General features: G+C 33.1%; 1 long non-coding RNA gene across 1 annotated transcript; it reads left to right on the forward strand.

The window, feature by feature from the left end:
* Positions 1–3,328: 3,328 nt before the first annotated feature.
* On the forward strand, positions 3,329–3,835 carry LOC111691363. The gene is made up of 2 exons (XR_002762931.1): positions 3,329–3,425; positions 3,550–3,835. It is a non-coding gene; the product is annotated as an uncharacterized LOC111691363 (long non-coding RNA).
* Positions 3,836–21,986: the final 18,151 nt, after the last annotated feature.

Consider the following 21,986-nt stretch of genomic DNA (forward strand, 5'->3'; position numbering starts at 1 on the left):
GAGCTCCATATTTCTTACACACAAGAAGCAAATGATTTTTAATAATCCCAAACAAGTTTGGCGAATAAATTTCTGGCCCGCATTCTTGTAATAAATACATTAAAAATTTTAGGTTCCGATGATACATTTTAATTTCACTAACTTTTTTGCAAAACTTGCATAAAACGTATTTCTCAAACCGCTCCATTTTTCAATTGTACAACACAACGATTTTAAAGAAAATGGTCAAATAACGTCAAAAGTCACGATTACCTTGTTTGACATGGATTCCATGGCCTTCTTAATAATATATACATATGAATTTTATTGATATTACATAGTGCTTAAGGTTCTTTGTAAGAAAATATATTTCTACCAACTTTAGTAAAATGAGTATGTGGAAAACTGAGGGATTGATCTACTATCGACTTATTTTTTATTATTTTGCTTAACTAAAGTTGGTAAAAATATATTTTATTGCAAAAAAACTTGAAGCAGTATATATAATCAAAGTAACTTACATACATATAACATTAGGTTAAATAAAATACAACTAACTATTGTGAAATTTTCTTACCGAATACCACTCTAGCTTCAATTAAAAACTGGAAATTTTTTCTTGCACACGAATATTTTTTAGAAAATTCTCCCTCGTCTTCGACTCGGGAGAATTTTCAAAATATTCGTGTGCTTGAAAAAATTTCCAGTAGTAATTGAAGCTCTAGTGGTATTATAAGTGATAATTTACAAAAAGAGAGTAAATATTTTTTAACTTTATTTATTTCCATTGTATCTTTACGAAGTAATAAATATTTACAAAAAATACATATTTTTTTAAATCCGTGTAATTTTTTGTTGTTTGTTTCCATAACTTATACGTCTTCACAAATTTGGGTATATTAGATATCATTTTTCGTATTTGTGTATCAAGATACCGGCAAGCAACACATTGATTTGTGCCTATCCGCTTATCCCAGTATATAACTAGTAGTATTTTGCCTAAGAAAAATAAGTAAATTTCTTTTTCTTTAACTGTGATACACAGAGAAATTTATATTATCTTACATACCTCAGATACGTATATTATTTGTCCAGTTCTATTTAGCAAAGCCCTATTACATATTTTCACCAAATTCCATGTATTTGCTCCACACGGATAATAAATTGATATGTTCAATGTTCATATTCAGTTTCAGTTTCAAATCATACCAACAACTATTACCTAAACAAAAAAAAATGTGTTTCAGAATTCAAATCCTTGGAAGTGTTAAAGAAAAGTCTCTCTGTTTCTGTAAAAAGGTTGTAAGCTCGTTAAAAAAGTTGAACAAGTCAGTTAAATTAATTTTTTTATTAGAATATTTTAGGTTATTACGCATTACAGATATTGGGATATTTTATATTTTGCCGTACACCGTCAGAAATGAAATGGTGGAATGACGATTTTAGCTTAAATACAGGGTGAGTATAGAAAATCGTACCAAACTCCAGAAATGGGGAGAAAACTCAAATGTTGTTATGCGAGTTTTTTTTTAATTATTTTGACGTGTAGACTCCATTCCTGAGGTATGGTGCGATTCTCCCGACTCACCCTGTACATTTGTGTATGTTGTTTTGTATGATATTTTTTATGACGTTGAAACCTATTTAAAATGATATTTTTAAAAAACACAGCATGATATATAAATATTTTTTGCTGTGTATATAATTATAATAAATTTTTCTCCTATAAATACTAGTGAGTACGCCCCTGGCTCGAGAAGTCTTCAGATCTGCTGTTAGCGCGGCATATCCCACGCCTTTGTCGGGAAGCGAATGAACATGTATATATATTATTACAAATCAACAAAGGCATATTTGGGCCAACATTAATTATTTCTCTCGGATTATTCTCGGGCGGTATATTACGCAATTTATAGGATCCAAGTCCGTTATTGTGAGCGGCGCGATTAATTGTTGTACAGATAGAGGAAGCGCCGCTGCCAGGCGGCTGGTATTTATAACTTCCCCGTAGCCGATGTTCTCGCCCTATTACACCGCGATCTTAGGAATGGAGAAGAGGGGTAGCTTCCTTTCAACGCGAAAAGATTGGATAGCACTATTAAAATAATATTTTTACAGCGAAAAGTAGTCTGGATCAGATAGAATTCTCAATAACTATACTACAATGTCAAAACATTAGGCGTGCGGGGAAAACGATTCCATGGGCGTTTCATTTTAGAAGGTTCCAAAAATTGTTAAATATTCAACACCTTGGTATATCCAAATATCCAACAGGTACGTGGGTACTATTCCGTAAAAAAGCTCCTAAAAATGTCACCCGTTTGCTGTCGATTTTTCAATTGTTTCAAAACTTTCCAACTTCCAAACAAGAACCGCATTTCCTTCATTATTTCGAAATAATAAAACTTCATTTTCGTTGTACAACACAATATTTTTTCTAAATACTCTGTAACGGTTCGCTACTATAAAATCATGCTCTACTAATAAATTAATATACATGTCTCTAATTAATATATCAGTTTTTCTGTTGCAAATATGTAATTGCAGCTACAGTAACTTTGATAAAAGGGGGGTTAGCTTTTTAGTGGTACTAGAACATCTTCTGGGATACTAATCTGAAATAGTCGAGTTATAATTTGATTTTTAAACTGAACCTAAATTTCTGTTTACGTTGCCATTCGGTGGTGTAAGCCGAACCACCAGGGATTAGCGTAGTAAGTCGTATCCAGAGATATGGAGTAGGGGATAATTAGCTTCGACGCGTGCGCATCCACATTTCTAAGGACGCTACGGGCGCAGTCATTTTAAAGGCTTTTACGTCACGCAGTTGTTGTTGACGTTAAGTTCGCAGGTGTGTTTTTTTAAGGTTATTCATATTTTTGTTTATCAATTTCATTTTTATTGAACTTTAAATATGTCTTGTGCTTTGTGCTGTGAAAGAAAGCGCAAATTGCAGAAGATTTCCAATACAAAACATCGGTTTTCTTGTGTAAGTACAGAACATTTCTAAATACTTAGGTAGCTGTACACAAAAATAAGATATTTCAACTTTTTATTCTAAATTTTTATTGTAAACATGTAATTGTTTTATTTCTATCTTTCCTAGAAATGAAACTTTACAGATGGAGTGGCTAAATGTTCTTTCTATCGAAAAGGAAAATTGGGTATGGACAAAAAATAACGTAATTTGCTCTGAACACTTTAGAGCAGATGATTTTGCCCCCTTTTATGGAAAAAGAACAGTACGCCCCAACTCTGTACCTTCCATAAAATTATTTTGTGGTGTATCTTCTTCCATTTTGAGCGAGAGTACTTTATCGAGTTCAATTAATACAGGAGCTTTGACCAGCAAATCGATGTTACAATCAAGTGGATCATCTTTGACCTATAATGTTACTGAAGTTCGAGAAGGTTCAACGTAAAAAGAAGAGACAACTGGATTTAAGGTAATAAAGATTTGTAATTTAAAAATAGTAGTAATGCTAAGGATGTTAAATACGTACCCTGCCAAATTGTTTGATACGGACCTAATAAATTAAGAAATAATATTTACAGTAATTTTATTTTCAGTGTTCAGAATACATCGAATGGTAACACTAGTACTGATAGTAGTGCTAAGAGAAGGAGTATTATGGCAATGAAAACATACTTTAATGGATAACTTTAATAATGAAAATATCTTTGCAGTATATCTCCTTCTACAGTTGCAACGAAAAATGTTAAACTGAAACGTAGACAGGAAACTTACCGTTCAGTCTTTACGAAACGAAATTAAGGACGGATTATTCAAGGCCCTGCATTAAGACAAAAATTAAATAATTATTTTCAACCATCAGTAAATAAATATGTTACGTTATACAGTGTTTTATTTTAATATACAAAATATTTAGGAACTACATCACAATTTTTTTTTATTTCATATAAATTGAGTACCTACCGCAATCTGTTAAAGTTTATCGTATCAAAAATATATTATTATTGGTGTGATTAATATTCTCTGTTGAACCTTCTGTGAAACAAGATAGTTATAACATAATTAAAGTATCATTCAATGTAAAAGATAAGCACAATGTCGGAGTGTGTGCAGATTTATACATATGATAGGTAATAATATCCTATGCAGTTATGATACAACTCTAGCCGTTGTTCTTGAGTAATATAGTATTTAATATATTTTTTATGAAGTGCATATATGAAAATTTAATTTTTTATTATATAATAAATATTCAGATATACCTAGAAAATTATGAAAAATAATTCATATGTAATTGAAAATTTCAAAAGTACGTATTTGTTAGTTCATATTTCATTTCAAAATTTAATGTAAAGTTATGTGCGTTTCTAATTTGAAATTTTAGAACTGACCTGGTAATGTAATATAGTACCCCCTCGTATCTAAGACTTCAAAATGGCGACCTCCTTTATTAGCAAGTTTGCGCATCTTGACGCTCATTCTCACTACCCCATATCTCTGGTTGTATCATCACTTATCAGCGTTGCCAGTTATCTTTTTAAATCAACTGTTAGAAGCGAAACTTTCGATGGAAAATAATTTAGTAAAAACAGATTCCTTTGTATGACTTACCGACGTGTTATTTTAAAGTCACAATATATTTGTTTGAGGTCAACGTGGAAAATACATATTTTTACTAATCTGATCTATATGAAATATTTTTTAAATCATTTTGTTTTTAAACACAATCGTGTTACTATTTTCAATGTCAGTTCACTATGGTCACTATATAAAATAGATAGGGACGCATTTAAGAAAGTTAATACAAACACCCTGCACAGTTTAAATTTAAGCAGAACCCGATCCTGATCCTTGCATAGCGTAGCCATAGCGAATCCAACTGTGTAGCTCTTATATACATGGTATGTAGGGAGCATTTTGTAAAGAAGCATATGCTCTGGTAGGTTGAATAACCCAATACATCGTCAGCACTTTATCGGTTTACGAGAAGGGGTTTGTAAAGTGTTTTTGTATAGTTTACGTGTATAACGTTTATTTCAGTGTTTAGTCAAGGTACAGTGTATTTTTGTGTTTTAGTTTTCAAGTTTATGTATGATATTAAAAAAAGCATGTATACGAGTCAAGAAAGAGTTGATGTGGTTAGAGCTTACTTCGCTCTTCATCCCTTGATCTGGTAACTTCAGTGGTTTACGACTACTCTGATTAGTATCAGACTGGTCACTAACATCCTCAATCCTCATAGAATTGCATTTATTGAAATAACTATAATGTAAAAATGATAATGTGCCCTTCCCACTTGTACGCTTATTACACGCACAGTCACAGTCACATATCAGTTGAAAACCGACACATGGGTGGGATTTCACGAAGTCAAACCATGCAGCGTCGCCTCTCTTTTTGTACACGATAAGTAGACAGACATCAGTATTTGTATCAATTGAACGTTTTAAGTGCATGTGCGCAGACGCTGAACATATACAGTCTCCATGCAGATAATACACAAAATTATATTGTCAGGTTAAGAAGCAGTAAAAATTGTGGTTTGATTACTGACAACTATTTTGGCACTGGAGTACATCTACATTGCACTGTATTATTGACAGCGAGGTATAGCTAGTGACATCTAGCGGCGGCTCCGAGGTACTACCAACAAAAGTTGCTTTCCGGTGAATTGAGATGTATCAAAACGAAATCGGATCGTGAATAAATCTCTCTGATGTGTACCAAGGAATTTTACGGGGGAAAACGGACCACCCCGTAGATCGTGAATGACGTGGGGGACAGCAGGGTCGAGTCCGTCCGATTCCCAGGGCGGCGTCGAGTTGAAACATGGCCGGTATTTATTGTTTGGTAAACGGAGACCCTTATTTGATTCGGGACAATAAGGGCAAGACACCAGTTTGTTTGAGGAGGGTTGCGTGTGTGCCCCCGCCATGAACCACGGACTAAACGGACACGACATGACGTTTTAACACTTTTACTGCGATAGTGGCGTATCAAACGTGGCTTCACGCACGAACGGCTTTGTCCGTTCCAGGCTTTAGATTTGCCGTTTTATTTGTATCTGTAGGTAGAAAAAATGGTTTCTCCCGGATTAGGTTCAAGGATTGACAAATAAAGAAGAAGAAACCTTCAGTTCAAAAGTTGTATACAATAGAGGACAGATAATCAATTCCATTGAAGCAACTGAAACTAAATTCCTGACAGTCAGTCACTAGTCACAAGTAAACAAGTCATCTAGCTGTGGTTACTAACATTAACAACAATTTTTTACTCTAGTAATTAAACTATGTTGCAACGGTCACTAAAATTTTCAGTTAAATGTAATTTTGTTTATTAAAATTAAGTGAACTATCTCTGTAAGTTAAATAGACCGTAATGCTGTAATAATTTAATATTTCAAATACAGGGTGTAAGAAGCTTGACTACCATTACTTCAGCATGAGAGTAATCATAAATGAACAAAATACAGCGAGTATTAATATGGGGAGTTTCATCACGACATGACAACAGCGCTTAACCTAACGCTACACAGCTGGTGCATACCACGTGTGCACGCGGCAGACTTGTCCGATGGAAAAAATGTAAACAACTATTATTGTGAAACATTTAGTAAATTTCAAGACAATTGTTTTCCCGTTTTTAAATAAATAAAATAAAATTTATCGATTTTGTATTATGAAGATGGTGTTGTGTTTAAATATTAGCTCGAATTTTAGTAATTATGAATCTCTTAAACAGGAACTTAACTTTTAATCAAATTATGGATTTGAAAAATATGTAATTAAAGTATCCAAAGATTTACGCCATCCAAATAATCATATGTATAAAAATAATTTAGATACTAAAAAGCAAAATTCAGTAATTTTTAAACGCACAAGTAAAAAACAAACTACAACAAATGCTCAAAATGTCCACCACCATTTTCGATGCACGCACGACACCTTCGAATCCAATTTTCGCGCACTCGCTGGAAAACACCTTAAGAAAAGGAAATAGTGGTACGCAAAAACACTCAGACACGGTCCAATTCCAGATATCAACTGAATTGCGTAATGTTGGACAGTTTAGACAGTGTTATCTGCCGCGCCGTTGTCAGATTGCTCGATATGAGTTTTATCGAGTTTTAAATTTATTACAGCGCTAATTATTTTTTAGAATTAAGCATAAAGAAGTTCAAAAAAGTGACAAACTTTGTATTTTATGTTATTCTATGTACGCAGTTATGTCAATATTCCTTAATTAATCGAACTTTTGTACATCAAATTCGAAATTTTGATAATTTTTTCTCGTCAGTGGTTGAATTTAGGACCCATGTTATATCAGGTTTTTTTTGTTTATTTTAATGTATTCTATTGGCTGTTAAAATTAAGCCTGATATTTTATTTCAGATATAAAATTAAATTAAGTGTACTGTATAGCTACATGGAAAATTAACTTTCTAATTATAGATTAGTTTTCATTTTTGATAGAACACACTGAAATAAATCATCCAACTGAGGAATTGTTATACGAAATTAGCAAGTACACATTTTTGGAGATACGTTAATACTGACAGCAAAAATCGATTCCTCACATCATTTAATATCAGGCTATATACCTTCGTCCAAAAATTTTGAAAAACAAGTGAAATACGACTAAAAAAAGAAATTGCATTAAATCAATTTTCTTCGAATATCTTGTAAATTTAAAAACGAATCCGTGATCGCCATAAAATTCTACACATTTTCACTCATTTAACCATTTCTAAAATTTTTAAAATAAGAAAGATACCTGCATAGGACAATTAAAAAGTTGTCACTCTGTATATTACAAATAAAAAAATGTCCAAGGAAACAATTAAGCTTGAACTAATTCCATATTCCGTGCCAGAATAACACTTCTTTTAATATTAAAGAAACCTTTTTTCTGACACTGTATGGATTAATCCATAAAGTAAGATATTTGCAAAGCCTGACAATGAATTAAATATTTACTGATTATTTACGTTTTAGTTCATAGTCTTGCAGTAAAATGTTATTCACCGTAACTTTTGCATATTTTCCTACATTTTACCCTATACAAATCAGAACATAATGTGTCTATTTGCAAAAAAATATAATGGTTCATTTTGTAATAGAAAATATAAAATAACTTTTATAGCAGAACATAAAAGTTATGTGACACATTTATAATATTTGTTTTATAACCGTGATAAATGAAAAATCACGTAAAACCAAATTTATGAATTCCAGTGAGCTAGCTAATATGTTGTACTGATTTATTTTGTACCAAAAAATAGTTAGTGCAACAGGGTGAGGTATAGTAATTATACTGGGTGTTAGAAGTTTGTCTGCCTTAATTTTAACACGATAGCATACATTAAATATTAAAATAAACAAAAAAACCTTATATGACATGGATTTTAAACTCAACCATTTCCGAGTAAAAAATTATCAAAATCTCCAACTCCAAAAAAAAGTTAGATTAATTAAGGAATATTGACATAACTGCGTGCATAGAATACCACAAAATACAATGTATATCACTTTTTTGAACTTATTTATGCTTAATTCTAAAAAATAATTAGCTTTGTAATAAATTTAAAATTCGATAAAATTCATATCGAGCAATGTGACAACGGCGCGGGGGTTTATTAACTACTACTAGGTGTCCAGCTACCACCAATACACAATTCAGTTGGTATCTGGATTCGACCGTGTTGGAGTGTTTTTTGGGCACCATCATTTCTTTTTCTTGAGATGTTTTCCAGCAAGTACGCGAAATTTGGATTCGAAGGTGTCGTGCGTGCAGCGAAAATGGTGGTAGACATTTTGAGCATTTGTTGTAGTTTGTTTTGTACTTGTGCGTTTAAAAATTATTGAATTTTTGGTAAGTACCTAAATTATTTTTAATATGTATGATTATTTGGACGACGTGAATCTTTGGGTACTTTAATAACATATTTTTCAAATACGTAATTTGATTAAAAGTTAAGTTTCTGTTTTAAGAGATTCATAATTACTAAAATTCAAGCTAAAATTTAAGCACAACACTAACTTCGTACTACAAAATCCATACATTTTATTTTATTTATTTAAAAACTGGAATACAATTGTCTTGAAATTTACTAAATGTTTCACAATAATAGCTGTTTACATTTTTTCCGTAGGACAAGTCTGTCGCATGTACACGTGGTGTGCATCAGCAGGTTAAGCGCTGTTGTCACGTTGTAATGAAACTGTCCAATATTAATACTCGCTGTATTTTATTTGTTTAACATCATGTGAAGAGTTTTCTCAGTGTAATCGTTAAAGTCAAGGTCATCTCTACAACCCAGTATATCATTATTAATAATATTTTGATATTAACAAAATCATTAACACTTCCGAAATACATCATTAATTTCATCTCTTTCAAACCGCACTTCCCTCTTTATCTCGTTAAACATCGCTTTTCTTTCATATACTCGTTTGCTGTATGTTTTATAATGTGACCGAATACCGTCGCCGTCGACGGTCACGTGTAGCCCCCCCCCTTTTCTCGTGACGCGTTTACGTGCTCTCTCGACTCGGTCCCGCATCGCCCTGCAGGATTAAGAACGTCCAAACTCGAAACATTTTAATCAGAACTCGGTTTTTCGAACAGCCGGGACCCGGGTAATCAATTAGGTCGCTTTCACTCACTAAATTGGAGATATGTTTGCTTTGGAAACGGTTACTTTGTAGTATCCGTTCCTTTTAATTAGTTTGTATTATTTCGTTTCGAATGAGACCCGGTTTTTATGGGGGAGCGGGACCTGACTAATTTGTCAGCTTGATCGGATTAACGCCGTAGGGGTTGGGAAGGCGGCTTCGAAGGGAGTGGGGGGGTGTACCGTTTAAGAATAAATTCGAGTATTTCGTTAATGCTGTTAAGAAAATAGAAATACTTAGAAGAAAGTTGAAATACGAGAACATAAAGTTTGTTCGGTGATACAAAAACAGTAAAGGGGCGTCCAAATGAACAAAATATCAATTATACGGAGATTTACAATAATAATCACAATGTCAAGGGTCACAAGTTATTCTGTTATGTCCGTAGGAGGAATGAGGAAAAAATAGAGTGAAAATTTAAATTTGAGAAAATACATTTTAGAAACACCTTGGAGAAATGGAAAATAGAAAACGAGTCATCAACCCTAGACTTCCGCAATAAGACTGTGATAAACTGAACAAATATTTCTTCTAGCAGCTTTGCCTTACGTTCTTGTAACATACCGCATTGCAAAAGTATTGCAGATAAAGGGAGTAGGTACAAGGTTCAACCCTACATAAAAACAAAACAAGAATTAAGGGTAGTAAAAGGTAGGTTTGACCCATTGTTCACCTCTGGAGTGTACCGCATGACAAAAAGGTAGGTTACTACAAGAGAGAAAGAACATGCAAGGACCCTAAACCCTAACTAGTCTAAGAAATCATCTATCGCCCAATATGCGTTAGATGAAGGACATACAATAAATTTAAAAACCACTTCTGAGAACGATGGGCTTTTATAACCTCATGAAAGGGGAAACATTGGAACTTGAACAACACCTAAATAAAATGAATCACAATGAAGACTTTTGGATGAGCAGAACCTCCCAGAACGTGAGGGGAGAATGCTTGAAAACATACGCAACAGCACCGACGATACCGGGAACGAACGTTACGTCACACCACCACCCTACTGCGTAGATGTCGAGTCATGCGCAGTGGCATCAGGAATGCACTCAAAGCCATCCCACACGACTAGAGTAGAGGCACTTGTAAGAGTACCAACGTCAACGGTGATGCACGAGAGACTTCCCATTCTACTCCCACCACTGTACTACGCAGGCGTGAAAGACCACACCCCCGATCTTACTACGCAGGCACGAATGCGCCCGCAGCGGCGCGGGCACTATAAGACCGATGTCGAGGTCTCAAACCGCCTGGAAAGGGACTACGTCTACGAGGCGCCCGGGCCTACAGGGCCTGAAGTGGGTAAAGAGCGATAATCCCGCTCGATCCCGCTCCATCCAAGGTCATAAATCCTACTAAGAAAAATGGCGCGCGCAGTCGCAGAGGAGAGCTTTTGCAGAATCAGCACTGTAGACACCGATAGTGTAGAACGGCGACACCTTTGGAAGCGTTGAACGCGACCAGTTACAGAGTCTACAATGGAAGCCAAGTCAAGCCACTCCTTTTTGTCCTTAAAAGGGATGAGAAAGGACTTCCTACTCTCTCCTACTGAAACTGGAGGAAAATTAAAAGAAAATAAAAATAGAATAAACATTCAAATATGAGCAGACAAATTTTGTTCTATAGCCTAAAAATAGTGCTAAGGGACTTCCAAAATAACCTCATAACAACTTCTACAGTTCCAGATGCTCATTGCAACTTCTTGACCGCTTTTTATTGTTACACTGTACACATTCGTGAACCTATTTTAAAAACACCCTGAAGAAATATATGTAATTCACCCGATTTTTGTTATATTGCAAAAATATGCATCCGAATTTGACCTAAATCGATCTTTTAGCAGAAAGATAATAAAACTAGTAATACATCGACTTACAATAGCGTTCAGAATGTCAAGGTTGTCGAGTCAATCGTTTTTGCCTGCGGGAGGGATGAAAAAGGACTCCATACTCTCTCTTATCTGGTGCTGGAGCGCGTCTATTCAGGCTCCTCAAATAAGGGAAAGTAATTGGATATACGTCAAACAAAACTATTAGCACAACTTTCCTTTTTATCTGATGCCCGGGAAAAATTAAAAAACTTTTCCAATCTAGTGTGCGACACCGCAATATGGCAGGTTCTCATAGGACTTAACCCGCTACTGACTGCGTCTTGTATCGTGAAATAATAGACTCGACGGTGTATGGGGGTGTCAAGAAGGGTTGCAGTTTTGTCATTTTAAAGCCAAGTCACTTGAATTTTATTCGTAAGCCTGCGGATTTTTTTCTAATTCATCCGTTGAGTGGCGGATTTTTGCATATATAAAGTTAAAGATTTGCCTTTAAATTTTTAAAGAAAATTTTGAGAATTAGTTTACTTAGAGGCTCTAAGATACTAGATACTGTTCTATTTAATGATAAAATTTTGCCAAAAGGGCGGAATTTTGTGATAGATTTTAAATTTTATGTCAAAAATTCTTTGTGAGGAACGAACTTCTTTCATTAGTGGAGAGAGGTCTAGAAAGATTCCGGTTCCGGTTATTCCGTTTTGAAGACTAAATCGTTCGAATTTTATTCGTAAACCTACGTTTTTTTCTCATTCATTTGTTGCGTGGCAGATTTTTGGAAATATATAAAGTTAAATAATATTCGTCATATCAATTTTTGCAGTGAATGTTGTGAATAAGTTTACTTAAAGGCTTAAAATTATACTTACATAGGATGCTTTTCGTTATAATGATAAAAATTTGCGGAAAAAAGCGGAATTTTCTGCTAATTGCTGCAGATTAGTACGACGGACGTCGAGAAAGATTTCAATTATTCCCTTTTGAAGATTAAATTATTTGGATTTTATTTGTAAACCTACGGATTTTTTATACTTAATTCATTTGTTGCATCCCAGACTTTTGCAATTATAAAGTTAATGATTTGCCCTTAAATTTTTAAAGAGAATTTTGAAAATTAGTTTACTTAGCGGCCCCAAAATACTGGATACTATTCTATTTCATCATAAAATTTTGCCGAAAGGGCGGAATTTTGTGATGATTTTAAATTTTATATCGAAAATTTGTTGTCTCATACAGTAGTTGAAAGAATGATTATTTTTTCCTTTCCTTAACAGAAAGGCGTCGAAAAAGGTTGCAACTTGAAAACTAAGTTACTTGGATTTTATTAGTAAGCTTGCGGATTTTTCCTAATTCATCCGTTGCATGGCGGATTTTTGCAAATATAAAATTAAAGATGCGTTTTACCAGTTTTTGAAGTGTTGTGGATTAGTTTATTTAACGGTTCCAGATTATGCCTAAAATAAATGCTGTTCGCTTTAATTATTAAAAAGTTTACCAAAATGACGGAATTTTGTGTTAATTGCCGTTTTAGAATGACGAAAGAATGATTTTTCCTTCGTTGAAAGAAAGACGTGGAAAAAGGTTGTACTTTGAAAACTAAGACATTTGGATTTTATTCAAAAGTTTGCGGATTTTTCCTAGTTCTTCCGTTGAGTGGCGGATTTTTGCAAATATAAAATTAAAGATACTTTTTATCAATTTTTGTGAATTAGTTTACTTAACAGCTCCAGATTATACCTAAAGTAAATGCTGCTCGTTTTAGTTATAAAAAATGTACCAGAATGACGGAATTTCGTGTTAATTGCCGTAGATTTTAGATTTCATATCAAAAATTTCTTGTCTTATGTAGTACCTCGTAAGTAATGATTTTTTTCCATCTTTAAAAAGGTTGTACTTTGAAAACTAAGATACTTGGATTTTATGCAAAAGTTTGTGGATATTTCTTAATTCATCCGTTGCGTGGCGGATTTTTGCAAATATAAAACCAAGGACATTTAAATAAAGGGGACTTATTTATTTACATTTCTAGATGAAGCCTGGTCTATTCACAGTCTAATTGTATCATTGTTGTCAGCTGTATAATTATACTGGAAATGTACTTAATATTTTTATCGCAATTTTCATCACAATTGTGAAAATTATTATTATAGGATAGTATTATTAAGTTATGCATACAATATTGTTAAATTCTGTACATATTAAACTATTTTTCATTTTTCATATTTGCCATGTTTGAAGACTTGGCAACTACGCAATAATTTGTAGCGTGTTCCTCGTTCGTTCTGCCGTGGTTGGCAGAATATGGCATCTCTTGTTAGAAAATAGTTGTGATTTTAGTAAGTGAAACGTGATTAGTGTTTATACATGTATTTTGGATAAACTTTTAAGGTGTGAATATGGTTAGACAGTGCAGAATTTGTAAGAAATTGGATTATAAACATCCACATCAGCTATCCTTCCACAGGTAAGCGTGTTCAAGGTGACTTTGGAATGTATATGCAACTGTGGCCATTGTCGTGCGTGTGGGTAACTTTTATTTGAATAACGGTAAAATTTTATAAAACTGACTTGGTATTTTTTTAAAATTTTTGCTGAAATAGTAAGAAAACAATAATATGAACCACGTTTGGCCATAAAAATCAAAGGAAAATGCTGCACCACAAATAAGTTACAGACATTATTTATATTTAATATATTTATAGGTATGTATTTCAATGTTATCCCTTATACCCAACATTACAAATTTTAATCATTCATCATTTTCATTTTTTTCTACGACAAAAACCTTTTCAAAAATATATTTACAATTTTACTAAATGCACGAGCATAAAAACTGAATAAATACAACAGCAAAAATATGGTGGTGGTTCACTTATACATAAAAATACCGAAGAATCGAAGATGCAATCAACTGAAAGTTGCATTCATTCAACCATTTGATGTTTTCCTTTGGGAACATATTTTTATGTCTCAGTATTCTAAAAGTGAAATGTGAACGTTTTTAGGATGCTTGGGGGTGGTGCAACAAGAAAGAAATGGTTACAGTTATTGGGATTCCATATATATTTATTGAAATATATTGACTTAGGACTATAAAATATTTTATTTTGACCCATCCAAAATGTACGACATTGGAGATGTAATCGCGCGCATCATTTGGATGAAAATAAAGCCCTCTGCTTTCCCCTTGTCTAGCTTCACCCAACATATGAGATAGACTGTGACATGCATAGTCCCCTTTATTTAAATGTCCTTGTATAAAACTAAGATTTGTATTATCAATTTTTGAAGAAATTATTATGAATTCGTTTACTTAATGGCTCCAAATTATGCCCACAGTGGATACTCTCTTTCTTAATGATAAAAACTTACGGAATTTAGTGTTAATTACCGTAGATTTTAAATTTTGTGTCTTGTAGAGTAGTAAGTAAAGAAAGAACTTTTTACTTTATTAATGGAAGGTTATATAAGGACGGATCTGTATAATTATTAACGATAATTTCCGCCGCTAGGCGGATATGTAATATACAATCGTCAAAAATCCGCTACTTAATTCGTTTCAAATCGACGTTAGTTACATCTCGTTATTATTGTAGTTTCTAGTTATTTATCAAATTATTCGGGCACCCAGACATCATTCCCCTCCAGTTTTCATTAAAATCCTTGGGATATTTCGGTAGCGTCCTTCCGTTCGACGGGCTGGTCCAAGGCTTATCAAACGTGAGAGCATGACTGCACAGAATTTGTTGCAAGTCAACCGTTCAGAATTCCGCCAGATATCGAATATTCTCTTCTAATTCGAACGATTTTTAATCTAAAAGATAACGTAGCTCGAGTTAAGGCCTAACATTAGAAGGTCGACATCGAGCAGAGCGAGCCTTGACTAGAATATGAATAAGAAAAGCTTATAGAAATTATTTTGTATAGAATTTCGTCGTTTGTGTATGTATACAGGGTGAGTCAATTAGGTGTAAAAAATTTAACCGAAACTTCTCGCTACAACAAAATAATTAGTCGAATAAACCTTTGTTCCAAAATGCCTCTTTACAAAGAAACAGGGTGTTGAAATTCATAAAAAATAGTATTATTTATAACACTAAAAAAAATTATGGTTATTAACAGCAAGTGTTGTTGTTTGGTTGTAAAAGCATGGCTACTTGATTTTAATAATTTTTACCTTCAAATATTGTAACACATCACTCAATAAGTTCGTAGGATGACATATAGATGACGCCACTACATTTGTCTCGACGGAGTAGAGTTCGACTCCGACTAACACTTGTGAAGTCATTGCTTTGCTTGAACGACATTTTTTACCCATCAAAACTCGACACATATTAGACTCATGACTTAGACTATTACATGAAACTCAGAGTTTTTCATTGTTTTCAAAATTACAACAATAGCGCCACTAAAACCACTGTAACTTGGGAAATAAACATCAGATAGGAATGAAATTTTGACATGTATCATTTGAAGGTTAGTACTTCCTGAAAATCACATGGATTTGTCAATAGTGGCACCATCTATATGTCAGCCTACGAATTTATCGAGTGATGGATTATTTGAGAGTAGAACAGGAACGAAATGTGGTGGCTGCAATTTAATATAAACAATTTATTAGCCTATAGTGTTTTAGGACAGTTTTGTAAATCCATATAATTTTTTACTGTAGCATTTTACGGAAAATATGGAAGGATCAAGGATCCTTTTCTGTGGTAAAATTAAAGATAAATCTAAAAAACATATTACTTCCAGTGATTGCACGTCACTGACTTTTAGTGTTCTGCTGGTTCCCCACAGGAAAGTAGCAGTTGACAGTCGCATTTACTAACCAAAATTTCAAAAAATCTGTAAACCGTTCTCGAAATGTTAAGAATTTATGAACGTCGACGACCTGCATCTTTGTTAGGAGACATCCTATATATCTTAAAAATGTTTCACTCAAATTCACTCAGTTTTACTCAATAATGTAGCAATTTCTGTCCACACCTAATTGAGTGAAATTTTCACTCTATTAGTATGAGTATAACTAAAATTTTATGAGTGAAACTATTGCAATAGAAGTGAGTGAATTTTACTCAAATCCGAATTTCTCCTAACTATCAAGTGAGACCCTTTTGACTCTATTTTGAGTATATAAAACCAATTAAGAGTTGACTTTTTCTCTAATATGATTTAAATTTAACTATTATTGAGTAATTTTGTATTATAAAAATTTCAAAGGGGGGGCACCCCAGAACCCCCCACACCAGCCGCCATTAATATGTCGAGTGGTTTTGCACCACTTTATATTCTCTTTAAATTTTAACTTAAATATCATTGTCTCATCAAACTACTAAGCTGCCACAGTGGTTTCTACACAAATCTGCTTTAGGGACAATATTTTAGATCTCGATTAAAGGAATTGGTTAACTGATCGGACGAATAGATTGCCATTGCGTACGTATAGGTAACAACCAAATATTAATCGAGACTCAATATTGTTATATTATTGTTTTTAATTATTGTAATCAAACCAACATCAAATCAACATTTAAGCATAATTTTCACCAACCACATTTGCCCAGCACTACACGCCATACACCACGTCACGAGATGACCTAATGGGGACGATGGGAATAGACAAAGACAACGCACGACAACCATAGAATGGAGTGGGGTCACTCAATAATGAAGACATTTACTATCAATTTAGCTACAAGTGCACCAAATATTAGTTTATCTGCAGAATTTATTTAACGGGTACGTATGTATATTTGAGTGAAAGTACTCTGTTTAGTTAAAATATTATCACAAGCGAGTGAAATTATCAAAATGCTCAATATTGAGAGAAAATGTACTCAACAATCTCATTCAATTGACTGACTTTGTACATTTATTGCTTTCACTCACACCGATTTTTTATAGTATACAGAGTGATTCAAAATTCAGTACAAATAATTTAGAGCTAAAATTAATCATTACTGATTAAATGGTGAAAATAAAAGTTTTCACCTTAAATAGTTATAAAAATTTGAAAATATGGTGTGCACTTAACTCTTCATCAGCCAATATCTCGGAAACGGTTGGTCCGAGGGATTTCGACCAAGTATACCCTCTTTAGTTAAAATTGATAGGGGAATCTAATATGAAACGTCAATGTACAGGGTAGCAAAAAAGTTAGGGCCAATTTAATTCAAGCGTACTCTTATATTTGCATATTTAAATTTAGCATCCTCAAAAACTCCCGTAGGTACCCAAGTTTCAGCCAACATTCAAATTCTGTTTGGAAATTATTCCTAAAAAATCGAAAAAAATAAAAAACATCCTGTATATTGAAAACTAAGCATTTATGGACCCACGTCTATAAGAAAAAAAGTCTTATTTTGACCTCAAAAATACGCCCCTAAATTATTTGCATCGAATTTTGAATCACCCTGTATAATGGCTAGTCATTGTAGCGGCGTACGACATACAATTATATTTTCTAAAAAAATTTGTACAGTAAGATGAATGGAAATGTACTCGAAGATAAGATCGATTTTATTTGCTCGAATACATCCCCGAAATGAATAAAGCCGCTTCGAAGATTGCCTGCTGCTTTGAGCTTTGTAAAAAACGCTAATCAAACCACAAACGTTGTTACATTATTTATGTTTCGTTCAACTGGGGAGCGAGCCGCGTTGCCCCGCAATTACCGTTGAAACTATTTTCCGGCAGCAATTATTTTAGTGGCAAGTTGGGAAAAGTCTGACGGAATTCTTGAGCGAGTCGGAAACCGAAAATCAATGTTACGGCCTTAGCGAGATCGTCGAGACGAATCGGTTTTAGATACACCGACACTTACCGTTACAGGGAACGTAAATTCGGAGAAATGATGAAGGTATTTCTGCGGGGAAATTACGGTTCACGAATCCTTAAACAAAGTGGAAAGTGACTGCCTCTACGAGTAGTATATTTCCAACCAATTAACTCCTTCGACCAAACCGTCTAGAAAAAAGTTGGGAGCGCATGAAAAAGCAACGGAAAAAAATGCAGTTAATAAAATCACTGGATATGAGCCAGTTCCGATCGTCCGAAATAAAGCAGACACAATAGCTCGGACAGGAAACACTGGAAAATAAATTGTATACATCGGAACGAAGTTGAAACCGATAACGAAAATACAAATGATTTAAATGCAACCGGATGGGCGTAATAGAATTACTTTGAATTGAATTACTTTTGATGGGTATGGAAGGGTTTATTGAAAGGCGCGATCGACTGGGATTGAATGTTTTTTGTTTGCGATGAATGGGACAACGGTGCGGACGGTTCGCAGCGGCGATCTACGCGAAATGAAAGCAATTCACTATCTGTCGTGATTTATACGAGCTGTTCGCTTAGTTGTTTGTATACCCGGTTCTTTCTGCACTGTTATAATTATAGATGTATATTACTTATTCCAACGAAATATGCACACTGATAAAAATTGTGGAAAATCACATATTATTTTTACATATTTGCAATGGTTTCTGTACATAAAAAATGTAAATGAATTTAACATGATTAGTCCAGGAAATTTAGAGTTGGACGCGACTTTTTGTTTCGGCAAGCTGAATTTATCACTATAGATGCTAAATATTATGTACAATAACATATTAGTTTCCACCGTCATAAAAATGGGGGGAAGATTGTTTACATGGTGGTTAATTGTATAATTTTTACGTAAACTCACATTTTTCGCTTATAACTTTTTTCCGTTCATTTCCACGAGACAACAGTACAGTACTTTTTTTTTCGTCTTCAAAAGACCTACAAAACTAGCACTCAAGCGTCAAAAAATATTGATTAGATCAAAAGTTATAAACAGAAGAAGTTTATTTATGTCTTTTGAATTAAACATTTATAAACTGCGTTATTATTACCATAACGTTTTGGCATCGCATCCTCGCATTCCTTATCACTGTGCGATTGTGAAAGATTCTCGGGATCGTCCAGATTAATAATTAGTTAATTTGTTTATAAGGCCATAACTTGTAAACTATTCAACCGATTCTAGATTTCGTGTGGGTTATTAGACAGTGATAAGGAATGAGAGGATGCGATGCCAAAACGGCTAGTTTTGTAGGTCTTTTGAAGACGAAAAAAAAGTAGTTTACTGTTTTCTCGTGGAAATGAACGGAAAAAGTTATAAGCGAAAAACGTGAATTTACGTAAAAATTATACAATTAATCAGCCTGTAAACAATCTTCCCGCTCATTTTTATGACTGTGTACTGTTATTGTACATAATATTTAGCATCTATAGTGATAAATTCAGCTTGCCGAAACAAAAAATCACAGAAATTAAACATTATTGAAAATTTGTTTTCTTTATTCAAGCGATAAATATAACCGTTTAGCAGGAAATTGCTATTAATCGCTATTAAAGTGTTTTTAAACATCAAATTTTTGATAATTCTTCAAGTGTCCAGAACATCCTGTATTGGTAACATAATATTTCCCTCTCATAATATGCACCTGACAGATATTTTTAATTTTGTGAGTATTTTTGTAATCCTCATTCATCACCTGACTAAGATGTTCTAGAGCAAATTACTATTTTATTAAAAGTACAGTGGCGGTGCTATCATTCTTTTTCAAATGAGCGAAAACTATTTAACAGAACATTTTACAGGCTGGGCAACATAGATTAGAGGGAAATATTAAACTTGTGTCTTTTAATATCGTATTTCGTGATTTTGCCTCGGCAAAATTTTTTTAAACAAATTACCAATTTTGAAATATTCTTTTTTTATTTTCAATAAAATAGCAGTTTTGTCTAGAACTAAACTCCGAATAGAAAAGTTCTAAGATATATTTTATATCAGATAATGAACTAGAATTACAAAGAGTACCAAATTAAAAATATCAGTGACGTGCATATTAGTTTTTTTAAAAATATTTGAATACTACTACATGTACGCCCCTGGTGAGATGATTAAATTTTAGTTTATACTAAAACGCCATATAAATAAAAAATTATCATGGAAAAGAGACATATTATTAAGATATTTAAAAATAACCATGGAAAATAGACATTTAGGAACATATAGCTAATACAATTTTTTTTATTAAATAATTTAGACATATTTTATATAATACGTGGAAAACACCTTATACAGTAATCATTTATGTTGCAAAAAAAATTAAATTGTACTGAAAATTGTTGTAGGTACATAATGATTCACCATATTTTGACCCCCCATTGAGTTATAAAAAAATATGAAATACCAAAGTTATACGATTTTTATGAAGTTTTCGAAAATGATTGTAGAATAACAAATGAAGTCCAGTCAAAATGGCCGCGGATGTTAATCTTGTTAATTTAAATGGAACACCCTGTATATTTATACATATTTGGATAGAAAGTTCCCTGTCGAGCATAGTCGTATAGGGTTTGTTGAGTCCATCTCTAGCAATAAGCAAGATACAATTGAAAAACGAAAAGAAGATTTTTTTATTAAAAAAATAAAATATTTTATAATTGTTAGACCTGTTTTAGGCCTTTTTTCCAATTACGTAAGGATTTACAGATTTAGTTGTAATATATTTTGACATATTGGACATTAATAGGGTCCAAAATGCTTATAGGTATTTTAACTAAATCTGGACTGGAAATACCTTATAATTCTAATAATTGCAAGATGTCTTATTTTCTTAATAAAAAACATTTTCGTTTTTTAATAGTATCGCGCTTATTGTTAGAGATTGATCTAACAAACCCTATATGACTGCTCTACAAAAAAAGTTCTATCCAAGTATGTAAAAATATACAGAGTGTTCCATTTAAATTAACAAAGTTGACATCCGCGGCCATTTTGTTTGGATTTTATTTGTTTTTCTACTATCATTTTCGAAAACTTCATAAAATATCATGCAACTTTTATAATTCACATTTTTTTATAACTGTAAAAATAAAAAAGTTATAGGGGGGGGTCAAAATATAGTATAGTAATCACCTACTACTTTATTTTATTTCTTCATACTGTACAGTGTACAACAATTTTTTCTACTGATTGTGAGTAGAATATAATTTCACTAACAAGTTTTGTAGTACATATGTAACCTTGGCAGGTTGACGTGTTTTTGTCGATTTGTTATTTTCATGGACGGCGTTTTTCTTTTAATTTAGCTAATTGATATTTTTAGCGTATTTATGTAAAATAGTAAAATGTTAGGAGTGTATTTTCTGTGATCTGTGTGTTGTGTGGCAAAAATTTTATACGCAGATTAATACGAAAGACAAAGAAATGTTCCAAACAAACCTGTTATCTGCTTTCATGGGTGGTAGAAACAGTTAAAATAAAAGGGTTTAGCACACATTAGGTGTACATGTGTGCCAAATACCAAGCAAATGTGGCTAATTCACTATTTTAAATAAATATGGCACCTTATCGGTGTCGGTGCTTCATCTCTCAATAAAAGCTTAATATTAGTACATACATAAAGATAGTTTATTAGTGAATACGGGAATGACAAGAGGAGGGGAGTCTATAAACATTTTTATAAAGGTATTTCTTTGA

The sequence above is a fragment of the Anoplophora glabripennis genome, unplaced genomic scaffold (genome assembly GCF_000390285.2).
Source record: "Anoplophora glabripennis isolate ALB-LARVAE unplaced genomic scaffold, Agla_2.0 scaffold207, whole genome shotgun sequence".
In the NCBI taxonomy this organism is placed as follows: Eukaryota; Metazoa; Arthropoda; class Insecta; order Coleoptera; family Cerambycidae; genus Anoplophora; species Anoplophora glabripennis.